Consider the following 17,713-nt stretch of genomic DNA (forward strand, 5'->3'; position numbering starts at 1 on the left):
GAAGCATTTCCTAATTCATTACAAATTAAACAATTTTGATTGCCCTGGAGGTGGAACCTTTTCAGGTATTCAGGAAATCTTTCATGGTTTGTCAACATCTGATTTAACCTGCGGGAAGGCGCGTGGGGTGTATCATACCCCAACCCTACATAAAAGTGGAATATTCCTATCTTGTGAAACTGAAATTCTGTGCTGCTTTCAGTAGCTGAGTTTCTAGTTGTGGTTGACTTTCAGAACCTCTTTTTTTTGCCTGTGTTTCAGAAAAAGATTTATCGGTATTTTGTTGGAACTGGGGTATGACACACCCCACGCGCCTGTCCGTGTAAGTGTTTTTCTGACGGAATATTTAGTTCAGAAATTTATTTCTAGAGTGTAACAGTAAATATTTCTACTCGCAAGTGATTTTAAAGTACTTGACATTAATTCTTAAAAATTTCTAACCGCATTATGGTAAAAAGAATGAGTCCCTATGAACTGGAGATGCAACGCCTGTGAGATTTATTAGAAATATTTGAAAGCGATGAAGATTGCATTTCGGAAACTGAAGATGAAACTAAGAATATTTTCTACAATGTTTTGGTTTCGAAAAAGATAAAACATTAATTCCTGATGTTCCTAAAAAAGGAAAAACTGTTCTTATGATTTCAACATTATATAACGATCATACTATAGATGATACTATTGGAGAAAATAAAACGTCAGGAATTATATGTTTTAATAATATGACGAAAGGAGCAGTGGACATGGGGCATGAAATGTCAGCCAATTATTCAATTGCCAGAATAACAAGAAGGTGGCCAATGGTAATTTTCTTTCCTGCACTGAATGTTGCTGTAAAAAATGCGACGTACTGCATGCAAAACAAAAGCAGAAGTTTCGATGAAAAATCAAAACGAATGCATGAAATTCGAAACAACTAAGTATGAAAGATGTGTTAAATTTTTTGCCCTCGCGCCAAGGACAGAAGAACGTAAATGCAATGTTTAAAATGTGAAAGCATTCTGCGCCAAGAACACATGAATGTATTTCGTTCAAAGTGTGAAGAAATAAAAAAAAGCATGGTGTATTAGAGATGCAAGGAAACTTAGAGGCATGATGTTTATTATTTTCATTTATCTTAATTTTAACTCTAAGATTATTTCGAAAATTAATTTTTTGAAACCCAATAATTATTCACTTATTTATAATACACGTGAACAACAACAACAACAACAACAACAACAACAAAAAAAAAAAAAAAAAAAAAAAACTTTTAAAACTAAATAATACTATTTTTATTGTATTTTAAATATTGGGATATGTGATACCCCACGCGCCCACTCTAGTAACTTTTCTTGGTGCGACTTCCGCCGGGTTAAGTCAGTACTATTATAGATTCTCATATTACTTTGAATTCCAATTCTATTTAGCACCTGAGTTTTTCTATCAGAAGACATCCACTCTATTTTCCATTTATTTATATAATAATGTTTCATATACGTAATCATCTTCTGTTTTGCTGGTTTAATATGTTCAAAATCGTAACCATCCCCCAGGGCAGCTTCTTTGGCCAGAATGTCCGCCCTCTCGTTACCCCTGAATCCTGCATGAGCCTTAATCCAATGAAATTGGACATAGTGGATTTTATTGACTTTACAATATAAAATTTTTATTTCTTCTAGTAATTCATTCTTAGGCTCTGGGCGAGAGAGTGCTATGAGGGCAGATAAAGCATTCGAGTATAGATGGATGTAGTGTCTCTGTGTAAGTTTTTCCAGTATCCAGTTCAAAGCCTCTCTTATGGCAATAGTTTCTGCTTGGTACACTGAGTTTATTTTGTTCATTCTAAGTTTTCTATGGTCAATCTCTAATCCGTAAAGGTAGACCACAAATGCCGCACCAAACCTCCCTCATACCCAGAGCCATCAGTGTACATTTCGATTTCACTCAATTGACATAAATTTCTATCAAAATACAAGACATACATTTTGGATCATTATTCATAAAATTTGGTTTAACAATATAATCAGAATTTACTTTCACATCATCATATATAATATATTCAATCAATTTGTTTCTTAATAAAAATTTTTCCAAATAAAATTTATAATAAATAGAGAGAATGGGCACACCAGCCAAAACACACAGAACCTCCGTGGAAACAGTGCGAAAAGCTCTTTTCATTGCCAATATCCAGCTTCTCTGCAAAGAGTCCAATTTATACCTCAATCTTACCAACTCCCCTGCCCGAAGCCCCCATAGTCCAATGCCATATAGTATTTTAGGTAATATAACGTTATTGTAGATACCCCTAAGAGTACAGCTCTTAGTCCTCAAGGTATCCAGGGAAAAGGTGTTGGCATAATAAGTCAAAATTTTTCCCGTTCTTCTTTGTATATCTTTAAAATGGGTGATAAAATTTAGTTTCTTACCCAAATACACTCCAAAATATTTTATTTCATCCTTAAAATTGATGTTTTAGCCTTTAAATTTCAGTTTCGGAGGTCTAGTCTGGGCACCTCCTCTTGGGTAGAATATGGCATTTGTTTTTTTTTCAGTATTAAAGCAGATTTTTCTGTTTTACGCTCCAGACATTAAATAATTCACCAACCATTTTAAATTTGTCTTCCATTTTCTCCAGAGAGGTGTCGTAAACCATAACCACAATATCATCGGCGAAGCACAAGATCTCTACATTTGGCAAGTCAATCAAGATTTCATTAATCATGAAGCTCCAGAACAAGGGAGCGCTGCAAGAGCCCTGTGGGCATCCCTTATTAATTTTATATTCCAAATGTAATCTGTGATTTTCTCCTCTAAATAATATGTTTCTATTTCTAAGGTAGTCTCTAATGAGATTCAAATCTTGTCCAGTAATACCAGATTCCTTTAATTTGACTATTAATTGTAGGTGGTCAATGGAGTCAAAGGCGCCATGATATCAAACAATATCAGGGCAACGTGGTATTCGGATTTTCTCTCTCTAATCGATTTAATAACATTGTATAGAGCTAATTCCGTCGACTTATCCTTTCTAAATCCAAATTGTTTACAGCTGAGAAGGTTGTCCTTATTAAATTTATAAGTAATTCTATTCAACATAAGTTTATCTAAAACTTCCGTAACCTTCAATAAGCATATGGGTCGGAATCTCGTGTCATCCTTGGGGATAAGTATCTGTTCACCCGCTTTCCAACACTTCGGATAAACACCAAGAGAGAGACATCTATTCTATAATATTATAAAGAATGATGGATATTTTTCAAACAATTTCCTTACTATAGCAGCATTTATTCCATCTAACCCTGGTGCGGATCTCGTACGAAGGTTGGCAATAACCGTGTAAATTTCTTCATATGTAAACTCTTCAACCATACCTATTTCTTTTCTTTCAGTTTCTTCTACAGCAACACCTCCATCCTCTTCCCTGATTTTCAATGTACTTCTAATAATTTTGTCATAGTATTCCGAGACAGAGTATCCTTTATTTACACCTTTCCTCAGCATAATCTGTCTTTTCCTTTTGTTAGCTGCAGTCCTATAGTATCTATCGTAATATTCCCTATTTTTTTTTAAAAAAACTATCATTTCTGTAATTCCTCTTTACCTTTAATCAGTTTTTTATATGCAGCCAAATTCTTCTTATACTCTATTCTCCTTTGGATCCGCTGTTCTTCTGATATATCTTTAACCTGAAATCTTTTCCTTTTTGCCCTTAAAATTCTTCTTTGTGTATCCAAATTACTATTCCACCAGCCATCCTTTCTTTTTTTGTTGTCTCCTTTAATCATTAAATTTTCTCTCATATTTCTAATCAAATTTTTTTCAAATTCCTCCACAATATCATTCAATTCTTCTGAGCTTTTAGTCACTATAATTTTATTCTCGATTTTCATTATAATTTTCCTGCTTCTTCTAACCATTCTTGTAATCCTATTTGGATCCTTTGAATATATTATTTTATCATTTTTAACAATCTGTATGTATTATACAGATTGTTAAAAATAGTAATTTGGATACACTATAGTCAACTAAAATGTATCTGTGATCGCTCAAACTTTCCAATTCTAATACTTTATAATCGATATTGTTAATATTAAGTATAGATGAACATAAAAGTTCATTCATAAAAGTATGGATGAACATATAAGTCCGTCCATCCATAATCAACAGGAGAAACAAACGTTGGAGCCAAATCTTTTAACATTCAATAATTTCAAATCATTCTGTAAGATAAAATTTAAAGTTAAAACCCCTCTACCATCAAGTTCATTTGAACCCCAATTAAAATTTTTAGAATTAAAATCTCCTAATATAATAAAACCATTTGTATATACATTAAAAAAATTTTCCAACTGTAAAAGGAAGGGTTCAAGGTCTTCGACTGGCGAAAAATATACCAAAATCACAGAAATAATCATTTGTTCATAAGGTATTGTTATTGCTACTAAACAGTCTTGTTCTTGATCAATAATAAAGTCAATGTTTCTATCCATCACCACTATCGCTGCTCTTCCATTTCTTTTACCAACCACTCTCCATTCACCATTTATGTGTGCCAACTTACCGTCAATATAATAGGGCTCTTGCAGTGTGATAATTTGAACTGGCGCCTCCAATATGTTGTTAATAGCAGAGAGCTGGCATGAGGCAGCATTACAATGGTTTACATTAATATTCAATATCTTCATAACAATAAAATTATCTTTATATTAAAATCACTATATATAGTTAAAATTGTAATATACAATTAAGATATATTTATATAAAATCACAAATAAACAATAAAAATATATCCAAAATCAAATACATACAATGTCTAAAGTCAGATTCTTTCCAAATCTAAAAACACAAACACTCTCAATAAAATTCTATATACAATTAAAACAATTTCAATTAAAATACAAAACAAATAAAATATGAGCTTACTTTAAAACTTACCGGAGGTGAGGGCAACTCCACTTCTACTAAATAACTTACCAATGAAATGGTATATATATATAAGACGTTACAAGATTTACAAAATAAAGAGACACTTTATTCAAAAAACTTTATTCAAAAAAGGTGCTCAAAATACTATAAAATAAAACAAAAATACAGACAAAAAAAAAAAAAAGAAAAAAAAAAAAAAAAAAAAGAAAAAAAAAAAAAAGAAATCTGAAATGTTTCAGATTTTAATTACGTCCAAAGGGGCGTTTTTTTAACATTTTGTGTGTTACCTTTCTTTATTAAATATCATGTTCCTCGCACTTAAACCATAAGATCCAGTGCAACAGCAATATCGCAAAATAGTTTTAAAACGAGCATATCTTTAGAATTTCCGATACAGAGACTCACGCGCTGGAGATAAAAATGTTTTTTCTGCACAACGTTGCCATTGCTCGCTTTGAAATCCTTGAGTTTGTTAATCAAAAATTCGTCAAAGTTTTAAAAAATAGGAAATCGATCCTAAAACAAATTTCAAATTTCAAATTTGGTCTTCCACATGCTCATATTCGTTGGAGGATTACGTTATTCAAAATTAGATGACTCTATGTACCGTTGTTTTATCACAATACGAGAAATATACATACATTTATGCAGATTTTTCATTATTTAATTTCTTCAAATATAATGCAGGACTCTAACATTTTGTGGCAACAGTTTGAAAAGTGAACCGACATTTATGAGTCCGACGCAAAATGCCAAAACGAAACTAATAGTCCTTCGGGATTCAAATCCCTTTGGACTAATAATAGTCCCCGCCGACAATATTAAGAACCTTATAGCCAATTACACTATATATCTAGATGTTGTTTTATAAATTGAATTTCCTCTTGATAAACCGAGCATTCTCTAGAGTGAGCATGGTGACCAACATCAAAATTAGAATGATACTTCTTATTAAACTTTATACAATTAATACATTTGTAACTTTCATTATTACAGTCGTCTTGTCCGTGCTCGTCAGAACAAGTCGCACATATTCTCACATTTTCACAAACCTCTTTGTGTGCCCAAAAGCAAGACAATTGGTACATCGATTTGGTCTCAAAAATATTCTTATACTATATGATTTCCAATTTACTCGAATTCGTTGGTCTTCAATAAAGGTTCCCTGGCAGTCTCTCGCGACGTGATAAACTCTGTGTGAGGCATAGTGCTCCGAAGCTTTCATTCTAAAGAGGGATTTTGTACATTTTCCATCGCAAATGCAATCTTTTTTCAATACCTGTAGAATTTTCTCATCCGGCACCTCTTCAGAAACGTTGTAAATTACGATCTTCGGTTTAATAAATTTCCACCTTTTAGAGCGAACAAGTGAACAAATTTTATCATTGATTTTAATTTCATCCTCTAATCGTTTGCACTCGTTTCTATTATCCAATTTTACAACCATATCACCATTTTTCCTTCAAAATGACGGTACTTACGTATTATCGCAACCAGGTTGGCGCGATTTGTAAGTTTGAGTAAAAAAGTATGAATAGAAAGAAAATGTACATTTATTAATTACAGATAATTTTTAATACAGTTTTTTTATATTATTTTGTTTTAAAATATAAAATAGCAATTAAACCCTTCCGGTTTCGAATTTGAATAAGTTGCAGAATTATGTTTTCGGCGGAAATCTTTTGGCTATTGCTTTTAGCACTGATTGAAAACCGTCTTCGCCATTAACAGCTTGAGCTTGGCGCCATATAAATTCGATAAGGTATGAGTCAAGATGACGACGGGCTGTTCCTCTCTGATTTTTGTTGCGCCGTTTGGCTGAGCCCCACATGCGCTCTACATGTTGTGTGTGAACGCCCGTGTTTGGATCCACAAAGTTATATTTGTGATCAACAGTTCCATGCAGAAATCCAGCATTTTCGAACTCACTTGTATTGTATCCTTTCCAGCAATCCAAATAAATGATGCTCCCTTCCTTGATATTTTCGCAAATTTTTTTCTATGAGGGTAACGGCGCTTCTGTTAGGTACGGTAACCAAAAAAGTCTCTTTCTTTTCTCGGCAAATTCCGCCGAAAACCCATTGCTGTGGTAGTACACGCCCAGTGTTATTTTTTCTTTTTACAAATAAATTCTTTTTACAAAACTACGTATAACACGTAGGGTTGCCGTAAGTAGGGTCGCCAAATTTGGCGATTTATGCCAATTTTGGCCTGGTTGCGTTAATACGTAAGTACCAAATGAACTTATTATTTCTATCCCCAGCTTATCTGGATCAACACTAGTTTTAATCTCATCATAGACATCAATTCCGTCTTTCATAGGACGTAGGACAATCTCGTTATCTCTTGCATTTTCACTCCTTCCTTCACTTTTCTTACTCCTGTTTCTCTTTGACTTGAACTCAATCCACTGACCTTCTTCCTCCTTTTCACTATCCATCTTCTCCTTAATCTCAATGATTTCTTTTTCAATTCCCTCCAATTTGCCCACTATTCTATTTTCCCTATTCTCTACAATTTGTGAATCTTTCTTGGCAATCCAGTCTGCAATAAAGCTTAAACCGTTGCTCAAGTTTCCTACAAGGTATTTGGATACTCTTTTTTCGCTTAATATTTCAACTATCTTATTCATATTGCACATAACAGTGACAATGTCAAACTGTTTTTCATCATTTGTATAGTCTACAATTGTATCCGCGAATGAAAACTCGTTTTGACTCATTTTTTCAATTAAATGTCGGCACGGGGACTATATAACAAACATTAACACATATAAAATCTCGACTTAAAATTACATAAAATACCAAAAATATCTTAAAACTTTCATATATGCTTATAGCACATCAAGGATGTCATACAATATTAAAATCTCAAAATCTTCTATGAACACTAAAATAAAAAAAACTGCAAAAATTAAAAAATACACAATTTTCAAATTTAAAGTGTTAAAACAGTTCAAATTGATCTAAAATAATTTGAAAGTTAAAATCAGTGTTCTGGCATGGGAATTTGAGCGATTTGCCCAACGGGCAAGAAGACTTCTAATTGGATGCACCAAAAACTATTAAAGTTTTCCCTTCCATCGGGAAAAAAGTCTTAAAGAGGTGGTGCCCCGAATGATTTCCTGTACTTCTGACTCAAATCCTTCAAATGTAAACAAACATCCGCCTCGTTAGGCCTAGCACTTAACAAAATTAAACTTGAATATCATAAAAATAATGCATGGTAGGATTGTACAATTAAATATGCATAAAAATACAGGTGTATAAAGTTAAAACCTTCAATCGAAATAAGCTTGCACAGTATATTCAGTGAATAATCAATCAAAACTTACACATCCATGCTTAGTAGGCGTTTCCGCTAAGTCGGAATTTTTAAAACACTGATAATTTCCAAAATAAGCACAATCTTCCAGCAAACCATATATTTTCTAAAAGCGGAAGACTTGGGGAACTCGATTCTTGCACTTTTAATCCACCACAATCAATATGCACAAAATTATAAGCACTTTTCACCTTGAGCCAAACACACACCATGCAACCAGCATCGCGACATGCGCAGAACACAAACCGGTACAGTGGTTAGGGTCCCTGACTGCCGTGCCGAAGGGCTCTGATTCGAATCCCTGAGAAGGCATGGATGTTTGTAAATGTATAGTGTCGGTGCAGCATGGGAGAACTCTAAATATGCGGAGAGCCGAAAGTCCTCTCGTGTGGTTTGGTGGAAGGAAAGAGGAATGGAAGATCCTTGGGTCTGTCCGTCCGGGATGCTCTCTATCAAAATTGGAGGGGAGCCGAACTGAGCCAAATCGCAGTAACTGTCCCCTGTCAGGCTGCTATCACAAATTCGTTTGTTTGGGAAGAATAACTGTTTGGAAAAATTTTTCTGCTTTGTCACAGCAGCCAATCCCCACTCATCGCTCTGGGGTTAAACACAAGGGAAACTGGTTCTCCATTTCAAACAAGCTAATAGCATTTGAAGCTCATAGCTCATTGGTAGAAAACGAACAACTTGCCATTTTTTTCGAAAGGGAAGTAAAGTTGTCCGAAACAGTTGTTCGTGTGAAACAAATGCGTATGTGATATGGGTCTTAAGCTTCGTTCAGACGGGGGCGTAAAGGGCATAAGTGGTTAAAGCCGAGCTCCGTTGCCAAGGCAACCAGTCTGTGCTACGTCACAAAATCTGGTTTAGGGCATAGGGTTCAAAGTTTTCAACTTTATGCCGAGTTTGGAAAAAGCGTCGACCAATCAGACCAAAGTTAGTACGAAGCGGCGTTCTACAGAAGCTTTCGCTGTTACAAAACAAGCAGAGCGAACGCGGGAAATAAATTGAGCAGGAGAACAGCGCTGGAAAGTTGTAGACACATACCCGCATGCGCAAATTTAGCTTCTCTCATTGGCCACGGCTTACACCCCGTTTTCGCAAGTGTGAACGGAATTCCCGTATTTTATGCCCTTATGACTACGCCTCTATGCCCTTTACGCCGCCGTCTGAACGCAGCCTTAGGCACTCAAGCTGCTCCTAACGACAAGCGTACTCTAGCGTTCTTTCTCCGAGGAATTTCGTGGGCTTTGGATGACTACATCAGATAAGTGAGTATAAGCAACAAAACATCAGACTGTTCAAGAGAAATAGCATTCCATTTTTCAATGGCTTGAATAGTTTAAATAGTCTTTTAATTCTGTTTTTCGTTGGTATTTGTGTTCCTCGTCGTTAAACTATTTCTCAGTTTATTTTTTGTGTAGTGAAAAACGCTTGCTTCCTCGAAACAATTCTTAATACAAAATTACATGATACCTCTCCATGAGGGATAGAGGATGTAAATAACATCACGCACGGGCAGTTGCGAAGGGATCTTGCGTTTCTGCTGCAGAACAATAAAAAATCTCTGAAATTCTTAAAATTCTTTCCGAGTATTATCTGGGAAAAAAAAATGCAGAAATTTCGGGGTAGGGGGACAAGTCTCCATATAAAAGAAAGGTGAAATTGTTTTCAATACATCTCTAAGAATTACTGTAGAAATTTGTAGAAAGTATACACAAACACTCTTTTTAGTATTGAAGTAAAAAGGGTAGGAATAAAAGAATGACATTTACGAGTAATATGGATCAAGTGCAGACTTTTACGTTACTACTAAAGAAATCAGAAAAAAATATTGTTACGAAATGTCCAGCAACGGTAAGATAACAAGGCGGGTTTAGGGTTGCCACAAAATGGCAAGGAAACACAGGGTTGCCATATTTGGTGAGAAATCGCCCATTTCGAGACACTGGGAGACAAAATTGGCGGTATGCCGTAGCCCGAGGGAGAATCTTCTAGAACGAATTCTTACCAGTTTGGGCTAGAATGTTCTCGAAGGCAACCCCAAAGCTATATAAATTCTGTTTGCACAGTCTAGCGAGTTGATCGTTAGTCTAGTTCCTCGTCAGCGAATCGCGAAGTTCATCGAGAGCGTGCATCGTTGAGGCTATCGTGTGTATTGTCTCGTGCTTCGCGATCTGCAACGTGAAGAGTCTCGAGAGTACGTAGAGTTCCGAGAACGACTGAACCGAGTCGGGAGCTGCACTCTGGGGCTTTGCCGTGAAGCTGTCTTCACTGTTTTAGCCTGATAGCCTGAAAGCTGTGTTGCTGATTATTTCAGGGTGTTTGCCGTTGCTGTGAAAGTGTTTTTGGAGCTGTTCTGAGAAATGCTGGCTAAATAAATTGTGTTTCCCATACTTAATCAAGTGTTGTCTTTAATCACTCCAAATCCACGAACCGTTGCAGAAACGCAACAGTATGATTAACTTTAATAATAAAACTTATTACTACAAACATCACTGTAAAACACCATTTCCGAAAGGTGACGAAGAACTAACTAAAACATTGATCAATGAGCAACATTACTTGCGTTTCTTTTATTTATACTTTTTTATCAAAATTGCTGAACGAATTGCCACAAGATGTGAGAAGTAATTTATATTTTCTTGCTGTTGCCATAGTCATTTGGGAAATTTTTTTTATTTTAAAGTTTTTGAAAGAATGGAGTTTTTTAAACTCACCGGTGATTAAAGAAGAGCGACCCTACTGCATACCTTTATGGTGTAACTGGAAGTTTATCTGGCTAGCAGTCGGAAGTTCCAGAGTTCGAATCCCGGTGAGGGTACTGCTGATTGCTTTAGCTTTCCTGGTTTCAGAAAATTCTATTATGGCTTACGCCAGAGAAGGAGTTCAGATAAATGTATCTAAATATCTTAAATATAATGAACAAAAGTTTTGAAGCAAATGCCTTACTAGATTTAAGGTTTATTAATTTTTGAATTGGTACTGTTTTTCAGTTTTACAAACTTAAACAAGTTTTGAGAAACAAAATTACAAATTCTAATTGCACACTAATTCAATTTTAACCAATGGCTGACTTTGATGTAGTGATGTAATTTTTTTTTAATATTTGGCATAATATTGCTTAATTCTTAAATCACCTCATCATAAATATCCAAATTGTATCTTGTTTGTTTCCCGTAGTAAATTATTGACTAAAATTTGTTTTTACCAGTAAGAAGCGATAAACGTCAATAGTACTATTCGGTATGAAGCTATATTAATGTTTCATATCTAGAACTCTAAGTTGCGTATTCATAAAATAAAAGTATCATACTATAAATATAATATGATACACTATAATATCATACTATAAATTACTAAAATAATATTATAATAAAAGTATATTAAAATAAAAAACGAAATACTGAATGTGAGCAATATAATAAAACTCTTCCATTAGTGCTGATAATTAATTTATTTGTATTATTTTGCTCTTTTTGCTCCTTGTACATAGCAAAGGAAATACTGCAATCGTATTTCAACGAAAATATCAATTTTGACCGCTATCGAATGAAAATTAACGATGTTTTTGCGTGACATCTGTACGTAAGGACAGAATAATGGACTCTTCCTCCAAAACTGGTTGCAAAAAAGGATTTTTAAAACGCATTCAGAAGAAATTTCTTTGTGACATCTGTACGTACGTACGTATGCATGTGTATAACTCTCGTATAACTCAACAAAGAACGTTGCCTCAGAACTTTGAAATTTTGCATATAGAACTGCTATAATATGTAGCTGAGCACTTCGCTTTTTGGTTGTCATCGGCAGCAGCAAATGTATATAAGTATACATATATGCATACAAACTCTGTTACTCGGATGTGTGAGCTCAGTTTTTTATTATTATATGTTATTAAATTGCGCATTTTTTTCTTTAAAAGTGATTGAATTATATTGTTATAATGTTGCGGTTAAGGTTTTTATGCCGTTAGCTAATCTGCATGCAATAGTTGTAGAATTATCAACAATTTAGAAGTTCGGATTAAACCTAACGGAGCAGCTATTTCTCTAGGTTTGAAACTTAGTAGAATAGTGAATTAAGTCAGTTTCTGCACCTTCAGTGTCTTTTTGCCGAGTGGGACCAAAAGTAAACTTTCAATTCTCTGCACCGAAAAATCTGTCTTGTTGCCTGCTTGCCGAATATTTTTTTTTTTCTCCCCTCGTAGATACTAATTATTTTAAATCGATTTAACTGTATTTGGTGTATTATATTTTTCTATAATTTTCAATCTGAAATAAAGATATTTTGAGGTTTTATGTATTTTTGCCTTACTGGGAAGTGAGAACTGGATTAATTGAATGATACAATAAATACTTCCTTGTACGGAATATGAAATATGTTAATTTCATATTCCGTAAAAGGAAGTCATGTGTGTCATTAGATTTTTTTTCTTCGTTATTTTGCTTTTGCATTTCTTGTGTATGGGCGATAAAATTTGAAAGCCAAAAGCCATACTTTTTGCTTAAAGGGCTCCATTTAAACGAACCTCTTAAATTTGAAATTTTGGTCAAATAATTACTAATGAAGGATTAATGATACTTATGAAATGCCCTCCAATAAAGGCCATTGAATATTGCTGTATTACTTGGCAATAAACGTCACCAAATTTGGCAATTAATCACTACTCGTGGGTTTGGTTTATTTGATTTTGGCAAAGCACTCGAGGGCTATCTGTCTTAAGAGAGAGATGCCTTTGTAGAGGATTTTCTAAGGAAAACTGGGTCGTACACACGTTACACATGGAGAAAACCACGAAAATGTCCTTGCAGACAGCCCGCTCGCGGAATTCGAACCTCAGACCGAACTACTAGTGTTCAGGGAGTTTACCGCTCGGGCGCTGGTCGGCCAACTGGTCGTCAATAATATACGACCGTAGACGCCTTTAATGTGGTCGCGGTTAATGTTTTCATTCGGATATTGTTATCAAATTGTCGAAGTATCGTCCTTTTGTTTATGAAAACATGGAAAATACATGGTAATGTTCTGTTATCAGGACCGGAGTCGTCGCCAAATGTACTGCTAAATTCGCCAAGAGACTGATTTATAGAAAACCGACGATGCTTACATTTAAATTGTTACAATGCTTTCATTTAAAAAAAGTAGAATTCATTTCAAATTTGGCAAATGTAATGAATATAGATGAAACGGTCACTTTTGGTCAGAAGATGTAACGGTCACTTTTTAGTCCAAAGGCGCAATTTGCTCAGAAGGACTATTAATTTCGTTTTGGCATTATGCGTTGATTCACTTTTTAAACTGTTGCCACCAAATGTTAGATCCCTGTATTATATTTAAAGAAATTAAATAATGAAAAATCTGCATAAATGTGTGTATGTTTGTCGCATTGTGATAAAACAACGGTACATAGAGCCATCGGATTTTGAATGACGTAATCTTCCAATGAATATGGGCGTCTGGAAGTCCAAATTTGGGATTTGAAATTTGTTTTATTATCTATTTCTAATTTTGTAACATTTTAACGAACTTTTAACAAACTTAACGATTTCAAAGCGAGCAATGGCAATACTGTAGGGGGGGGACACTTTTTTTTATCTCCAGCTCGCGAGACTGCGTATCGGATATTCTAAAGATATGCTCATTTTAAAATTATTTTGCGATATTGCTGTTGAACTGAATTTTATGGTTTTAAGTGCGAAGAATATGATCTTTAATAAATATAGGTAACGCATCAAACGTTAAAGTAAACGCCAATTTGGGCGTAATGTAAAATCTGAAGGCTTTCAGATTCTTTTTTACTTCCTTGTACGAAGTAAAAAGGCAGTATTGTAATCGCGAAAAGTTTCAGGCAGCATATTTCAACGAAAATATCCATTTTGACCGCTATCGAATGCAATTTAACGATGTTTTTGAGTGATATCTGTACGTAAAGACAGAATAAAAGACTCTTTTCCTCCAAAAAAATTATAAAACTGCTTTAAAATGAATTCTGAAGAGACTTTTTTTTGTGGCGTATGTACGAACGTATGTACATATGTACGTACGTATCTCTCATAACTCAAAAACGAGTAGCCTCAAAACGTTGAAGTTTTATATATAGGACTGCTATAACATGTAGATGTGCACCTCGTATTTTGGTTGCAATCGGCCGCACCAAACGTATATAAATATATTTATATATATATCCACTCTGTTACCCGGCTCAGTCTAATAAGTTTAAATGAAATACAAGAAAAAATGCGTATAATTTAATATTCCGTACAAAGAAGTCATGTGGTGTACACATCAGATTTTTTGTTATTATTCTTATATTTACCATGGATTTGAAAATTTGGGACTTACCTAATCATGAAACATCTTCCATACAATTTCTTCAAGAACGGGGAATCATTCGTTTTTGAAGCAAGTGCACGAAAAACCATAAAATGAAATTCTACTTTAATTCGAATGAAGCACCGGAATGGAGATATGAAAATCCGGATTCAAACATTTCGGCGTCAACCACAAGCATAATTTTGTCGATCCCGATACTAGTTATCATACTCAAACTTTTGAAAAGTTATGGGACAGTGCGAAATAGACTTCAAAGCGGCATTGCACGTAACAAATTCGATTCTTATTTGAGTTAATGTGACGGCAGCAGCGTCCTAAAACTCAAATCTTTTCAGACATTTTAAATGGCATCAGAAGTTTCATGCCTCCACATTATTCTCACTAAATTCTCTAACCGATTTTTTTTCTCATTTCTTTGGTAAATTGCTTAATTTACATTAAAAATTTCTGATTGTACGAATATCTGTTGTTATTTTTTCCCTTAGATTTTTCTTCAACAAAATGTATTGAAAATATTTTGGCGATTATTTTCATTCTTAAAATTTTTCGCCAGATCGTCAGCTTTTGGCGATATCTGAATCCGTTCTCGATTACGGAACAGTACCAAATACATCGGTTATAGTGGTCAACAGTTCAGTTAGTATGGTCGAAGTACCATAGAATAGATTTTTTAAACTATTCTAAAGTCGCCAAATGAGTTCAAAATTCGTGATAAAATTTGCCAAGCAACAAAAAATGTCGCCAAGTAAGGGATTAAGTCACCGAACACGTTAGTTTTGATTCTAGTCAGTTACTTTAAGTTTATGGAAAAAAAACTTAATTTAATCTAGAGTTTCAATAACTCTAATAACAATTTTGGGAGCGATCAGACAGTCTTCAGGAATAAAAACCGATTCTGCAGAATGTTTAACCCTGAAACGGAAGTTCTTTGAAAATATCAATGCCTAACAAAGGTAGCTTTTTTTTTACCTAATTTTGAATTTTACACTGTTGAGCTGTTTTCTATTGAGACGTGCTATTGGTGTATTAAGACTAGCAGCACAGTAGTGGTCAAATAATTTCAGAAACGTCAGTTAATATATGAACTTTTGCATTACAGGCACTATGCTTGTGAAATGAACTATGAATGAACTATGAATAGTTCATAAATGAACTTTTGCGTTTTCCTAATAAAAATACTGCGAAAATACACTGAAAAAAAAAAAAAAAAAAAAAGGTGGGGGGACAGTTCTATATCTCCCGTTCTACTGAGCCGATTGACAGAATTCAACTTGCTTTTTCCATGTTTCGAAAGCGCGTCTTAGGATATGTATTAGATTTACATATAGCATTTTTTTAATATAGGTATTTCGACACAAAATCAGACTTTCTCTGAAATGACATGCCAATTTTTTTTCCATATATCCTTTCTAAGACTCAAATTATGTCAAAGTGCCAAGTTTTGTAAAAATGGCACGAATAGTTTTAAAAAATCAGCTCTCAAAATTTTAATTCAGAAGTCAAACAACAAAAATCAGCGTTATAAAGAACTAAATTATTTAAAAGCAATAGCCGTTGACAGGAGCTTTTCACCCAACATTATGAATCAAGCAGTTAAAAAATTCTTATCTCAACACACTAAAAGGCACACTCTTGTTTTAGGAGATTATAAAAATTCTGTTGTCATTCCCTTCTTTCCATCAATTATCTATAAAGCTGCACATATTTTGCAGAAATTTAACTTTTGGGTCGTTTATTCTCCCATCAATAAAATCCCGAGTTCCATACTCGAGGACCCCATTCCGGATATAAATTCCTGGGGTATTTATAGGATTCCTTGCCAGTGTGGTTTCATTTACATTTGCCAAACTAAGAGAGCCTTAAAATTTCGCGTCAAGCAACATGAGGCATATGTTAGAAAAAAGGAAACACAGAAGTTTTCTGTTGCCCAACATTGTTGGTCCGAAAATCGCACTTTCAATTTTTCTGCTGTCAAAATTATTCATAAAACATCTTCCTTTGGAGAACTGGATTTTTTACAGGCATTTCACATTCAAAAAAATCTTTCTGCTCTAGTTAACGATCCTAATTCCAATCCATCTTTGCCTTCGGCCTTTAAAAGAAATTATGTTTTAGTTCTGGTTTCGCCAACAGATGGCGCCACTAGCTTATTTTCTGTCCAGGCTTTCTTATCTTATCTGATCATTACATCCTATCTCGTTCACTTGCGCTTTTGCAGCTGACGATGGTGGTTCGGTAAAACCATCGAAACTACTCCTGCGAAAATTTGAAAATATAACGCAGATTTTTGTTGTTTGACTTCTGAATTAGTATTTGTTCGGCGTGTTATTGTGTCTTAACAAGTGCATTTTTTTTTGGTGCATTACAAGAGCTTTGAAGTTCTGCAAATGCAACTCTGTTATAAAAATAATTTTTTTCTATGTTGACATAGCATTAATATGTGCTGTATTATTGTAAATGGCTATAGCCTTGAGAACCATAGAGGTGATAGTAGGACTTTACACAGTTCCGCACCCCAGTTTCGACGGAGAGCGCCTAAGAGAGAGGGAAGCTCCGAGGGATTTATACACCTTTTCCCCTATCACCAAGCTCTCGAAAGGACTTTCGGCTGGCCACATATTTAGGGGTGGCATCTCAGCAAATTCACATGTTAGAACTGGTGTCAAATGACGACTGGCCGTTCGCTATACAGGTAAAGGTAAAGGTAAAAGTATGGGGGACACCAGCGGTGTATCATAGGTCAACTGGTAATGCCTTCCCATACTAACTCTTTGACAGAAAAAAAAAGGGGGGTAATTGCAAATTTTATAAGAATTTGCATAGACTGAAGCTTTGCAAAAGGTCTAAAGTTTGCCTATTATGGTACATCGTGCAATTCCACAGTACGCCCCGCATCCAGTATTTATTAAAAATAATGGTTTAGGGCATAAGTAGATTACAAAACAGCAGGAATACAATTTGAGATTCACAAGATAAATCGAACATCTGATTTGGTGCAACAAAAATAGGAAATAAACATAATTAATAAACAAATAAACATAATGAGATAATTATAATTAGTACTGGCAACACAATGTTAAATGAATTGTTATAATAATGCTAAAGAGATAGGTGTCCATGGGTTATTTCAGATATATTGGTTTAT

This window comes from Stegodyphus dumicola, chromosome 3, assembly GCF_044657685.1.
Source record: "Stegodyphus dumicola isolate Sdum_Otavi_A_Nest chromosome 3, ASM4465768v1".
NCBI classification, from domain to species: Eukaryota; Metazoa; Arthropoda; class Arachnida; order Araneae; family Eresidae; genus Stegodyphus; species Stegodyphus dumicola.